At 37.0% G+C, this 5,490-nt stretch overlaps 1 non-coding gene across 1 annotated transcript; it reads right to left on the bottom strand.

The window, feature by feature from the left end:
- Positions 1-217: 217 nt before the first annotated feature.
- Positions 218-292, bottom strand: Trnas-aga (transfer RNA serine (anticodon AGA)). Its single transcript has one exon. It is a non-coding gene; the product is annotated as a tRNA-Ser (tRNA).
- Between the last annotated feature and the right edge of the window lie 5,198 nt (positions 293-5,490).

Raw genomic sequence — 5,490 nt, 5'->3', positions numbered from 1 at the left:
CCCCATCCTCACAGCTTTACTTCTGCCAGTACCTCATCTCCTACCTTTCAAATTTTACAGAAGCTCTCCTGCGAACTTTGCAGAACTAGCACTCCTGAAAGAAAGGATGTTGTGGAGACATGGCTTAGCCACAGCCTGGGGGAGATTTCCAGAATGAGATTTTCACTCTGCAGCGGAGTGTGTGCTGATATGAAATGTCCTGGCAGATTAAAGCTGTGTGCCGGACCGAGACTTGAACTCGGGACCTTTGCCTTTCTCGGGCAAGCGCTCTACCAACTGAGCTACCCAAGCACAACTCACGCCCCGTCCTCACAGCTTTACTTCTGCCAGTACCTCATCTCCTACCTTCCAAACTTTACAGAAGCTCTCCTGCAAACCTTGCAGAAGTAAAGCTGTGAGGACCGGGCGTAAGTCAAGCTTCGATAGCTTCTGGCGAAGTGATGTGTTGCATAAACATTCTCTGAATCGATAATGAATTAGTAGAATCTACTGTTTGAATGTATGTTTTATTTATGCACATGTGTTGTGAAATGGATGGACACAGCATACCTGCAAGCTGGGACAATGATAAATATCATACCACATTTGCAGTACCTGCTGGTTGGACAGTTTATTCAATGTCATTGGGCTTTGCCTTGCAGATATGGTGCAAGGCATGGAGGCAGAGCCCCTCTTACGATGCCTATGATGTCACTGGGATAAGAGAAAACTTCATATATTCCTACTCAATTGGAATTCGTTAAATAAAACAGACCATTTTTGGACTTGGCCCTCATCAATATGATTGTGATGTTCCAAATAATGAAGCAACTTTGTAATGAATTGTCATAATAAACAAAAGAACAATATATGACACATAAGAAGTGTCATATTTATTTCAAGAATGGCATATTGGATTTGAACTCTTAACTTCCATCATTAACTGCAGAACTCCAAGAACAAAGTTCATTCAGAAGATATTCATAAGTAAGTATAAATAATAAGGCAAGTGAGATTGAACATCATGCAGTCTCAGATCCCAACCAGATTTTACTTCACCATCCAATATCATGGTAAAGAACCAATGGAACATTGCAGGTGACATATTAAGTTCTTTGTGTAACACGTCGTTTATCACTGGAACATGTTCTAGTTGGTTGAAATATGCTGAAATTAAGGCTCTGTATAGGAAAAGAAATAGAGAAATTTAATCAAATTTTCATCAAATTCATTTCTGTCAGCATTCTCTGAATCTTAGAAAATGTGATACACAAGCGGTTTCTTAACTAACTGATTAGAAATAATATATTGCCAAAGCTGAAGTCCAGATTTCTGATGGCTTGCAATATTGAGAAGGCTGTTTTACATACAGCAAGAAGGAAAATAATTTATTAGATGATAAATTACAGGCTGCTGGTGCATTTCAAGATCTGTTGAAAGTGTCTCAGTAAATCACAATATCTTTTTAAATAAATTAGAATAATATAGTGAAACTGCAAACGCACAATATGGTTGAAACCCTATCTCTTTGACATGAAACACAGGATGTCAATAGGAAAGAACCCTGTATTAATCTGTCAGTCATAATCCATCTAGTAATTACTTACAGGCAGTGTTGCAGAAGGTTCCATTTTAGGGAACTTACTTTTTCTGGTGTAAATTAATGAACTTTAATCAGTAACATTACCAGACACAACATTTGTTTTGTTTGAAAATGGTACAAACAATGCAGTTTATAGAAAATCAAATAAAGTTTTAAAGACCAAGCAACAGGTTAAGAGACAGATAACGAAAGGGAAGCAGTAGTTGGGAAGGGAGCAGGACAGAGTTCTAGCCAGTGCACAATGTTATTCAGGCTACACTTTCGGCAAGCAATAAAGTGAACTAAGAATAAATTTGGAAATGTAAGTTTAAGGAACAGAAATAAAAACTTCCAGGTTTACTAGTGACATTGAAATTCTGTTAGGGATGTAAAAATTTGAAGAAGAGTTGAAAAGAATGGGCATTGTCTTGAAAATATAAGTTGAACATGAAGAAAAGTCAAACAAGAACAATGGAATGTAGTCCATTCAAATCAAGTGATTATGAGGGAATTGGATTAGGCAATAAGACAATGAAAGTAGTACATGAGTATTGACATTTGGGGAGAAAAATAACTAATGCTGGCCAAGGTAGAGAGGATATAAAACGAAGACCAATGACTGCAACAAAAGTGTTTATGAAAAAGAGAGATTTGTTGACTTTGAATACAAATTTCACATGTTAGGAGATCTCTTACGAAGATATTTGTCTGGAGAGGAGTATCATATGGAAATGAAATGTGGTCAGTAAACAGTGTGTATAAGAAGAAAATAGAAGCTTTTGAAAAGTGTTGCTGCAGATGAACACTAAAGATTAAATTGGTAGGTTGGATAACTAATGAGGAGGTACTGAATCAGTTTGGTAGAAAAAGAAGTTTATGGCACATTTTGACTAAAAGAAGGGATTTTTTTAAGATGACACATCACGAGACGCCGAGCAACTGTCAGTTTGGTAAGAGCGGGAGGTGAGACCAAGGCGTGACTGCAACGAGATGACTGAAATAGATATAGGTTGCAGTAGTTATGGAGAGATCAAGAGGCATACACGATAGGGTAGCGTGGAGGGCATACACAATAAAGTAGCATGGAGAGGCACATCAAATCAGTCTTCAGACTGAACACTATGACAATGATTACGATGACAACAAACAAGTCACTAAACTTTAAAAATACAAACTGTATGCAGTTTAGAACTTTTAAGAAGTTGTACATGTCTCAAATATGACAACAAACAGATAGAAGAGCATGGCGGCATATAATTCAAGGAATTACAATTTGATAACAAATTCAGCTAGGAGAAGTTTACCACAGAACTGCTAAACTCTCTGAAAATCTTTATTTGCTATGCAGATGTTAGGATACAAGCAACTATTTAAATATAAAAAAGCTAGCATACTTCACTTACTTCTTTTTCATAATGTCATAAGATATCATTTTATGGTGTAACTCATCCAGCCAAGCTAAAATTTTCAGATACAAAAGCATGTACCGTGAATTAAATTTGTGGTGGGACTTTAAACAGAACCTGTAGAGGCTTGGTAAAGGAACTGGAAATACTAGTTATTGCTTCCCAATAACATCAATGAAATTTGTCATAAAGAACATATCTCAGTTTTCAAAACAAAAGCTTAGTTCATAAAATCAATACTAGAAATAAGAATAATCATATTAAAAGCAACTGGATGTATGCAATTAATATCAAATAATGTGAGTGCTGTATTAAGCCCATCTTCTGCACACCTTCAGTTTAGTAATGTGATCGATGAAAAAACAATGTTGAAAACTGATTTTCTCTTTGATGATAGATTGCTGTAAGAGGATAAAAATTATCACATGAAGCTAACATTTATACGTCTTGTGACAAATTTGTTATTGTCTCTTAAATAAAAATATGTTTCAGGTTTCATGACTCATTTCACATTGAGAGACCCATTTCATAACTTTTTATCAATTATATATTACACAGTCTTGTTTTATGGTATGTTCTATATCTTTGAGTATCTCTTCATGAGCGTGAGGTTGGAAAAGGCCAGAGATGTTTACAGCATTCAACACTTCACATCATGTCTATCGCACAACCACAATATTGCCTGTTAATGGTAACAGGGGCTGGGACTGAAGGTACCCAATGATGAGCACAACATCGGGCTAAAGAGTGAAGTTTAAGTGCTTGATGAGTTACTCACAAAGCCGATCAATGTCAGTGATAAACAAAGCAAACATTGCATTATATCTACAACAACATTTCATCAGAAAGAAACCCAAGGAATTTCACAGAGTGGGAAAGAAGAGACAGATGAAATATTGGCATTGCTGCAAGATGAATAAGTGGAATATGTGGTGTCATATAAGCTTGACAGTATGGAAAATGTACATGAGGAGTACAATGGTGAAGATACATGCTTAACAAGAGACAGTGAATCGAAACGTGTTGAGCCATGTAGTTAACCATCCTCTTCAGACAGGGAGCCACAAATCTGGCCTCCAGTGCAACACACTAAAGAAAGGACAATTGTTGGCCAAGTAGCAGGTACTGAACATAATTACATACATGGAAGATCATCCACAAAAAAATTGGCAACATACATTACAGTGATTTCAAGGGAAGCTGTGGATTGTTGCATACCTTCAGATAGTGCTACAGAATTGGAAGACATACGGTAGAAAAATTTCAAACAAAGCTTTCGCTTGACAATGCATAGCAAACAGTGAAATCACCCCAAAAATTTGTAGATGAAATAAACAAGCTTATCCCATCATTTAGCAATGAATATGTTTTCAACTCTGACCAATCAGGATTTGAAGAGGCAATGCATATGAAAGGAACCCTGGATATTAGAGGTACCAAAATAATTGTATCAAGATCAACCAACTTCAGTTTGCTTAATGCATTCACATACAATTATGCCTACTGTTAATCTGGAATGAGAAGTTTAGATGCTCTGCCCCCATGCTTCTTTCTCATGTGAATGAGCTTGCAAGAGCAGTGATGAATATTTATGTCATAGCAAGCAAGAGTGGGAAAACGGGTGTACGAGAACTACAACTATGGTCTGAGCACTGCTTGTGGCCAATATCTGGTCAAAATAACTTTATTTTGCCTGATTGCTGATCTACATATAAAAATCATACTCCTTTAGAGCGGACTAACCCTTTAGTAAAGCGTGTGACATTTCAGTTCATACCACCTGGAATCAGTGGACAAATTCAGCCTTTGAATGATTGTTTTTTCAGTGTCTATAAAACATATTATCACACTATCTGCATCTATGCCTTAAAGGATAGCCAGTTTCATGGTAAGCTCCATGACAGATTGTTTTGCATTTGATCGCATGCCATCCCATTCCATCAGTTCTCATCACCCCATTACACCAGTATGATTCTACATGTATTCTTTAAGAGTGGATACCTAGCTGAACATCCAGCACAGTTTGTAAATGCCAAGGAATTCGCCTTCAGTCTTAATGGGGTGAACCTTTGTAATCACTGTGGTGTGTCATTTTCCATTTGTAGCTCATGGTGCAAGTTAATGGTTTGTTTTTCACATTTCTTGAATGTCAACAGTGTCCGTTTTGAAAGTGTAATACATACACCCATAGAGGGTTGATCTCAATGCCTCCTGGACACTTACTTTCTGTTGCCCTGCTGATGCACATGGTGAATCATTAGCAGGTAATATTTTTCCTGTCATATTTACTAAAGACTGAACTTGTGACCTCACACTCAAGGGGTTCTTGTCAGCATGCACCTATGGAGCAAACAGCATATCAAATTTTTATCATGACCAGAGACCTAACAGGATGCTCCATGTTTCAAAACTATGTCTTCTACAAGAAGAGCTTTGGCAGTTTGTACAGACTATGTGAAAAGAAACAGAACAGTCAGTCCACATTTCCCCTTTATCAACTAAGGAAACCACAAACATTCAATT

The sequence above is a fragment of the Schistocerca gregaria genome, chromosome 3 (assembly GCF_023897955.1).
Source record: "Schistocerca gregaria isolate iqSchGreg1 chromosome 3, iqSchGreg1.2, whole genome shotgun sequence".
In the NCBI taxonomy this organism is placed as follows: Eukaryota; Metazoa; Arthropoda; class Insecta; order Orthoptera; family Acrididae; genus Schistocerca; species Schistocerca gregaria.
This window is presented reverse-complemented; position numbering and strand designations above follow the sequence as displayed.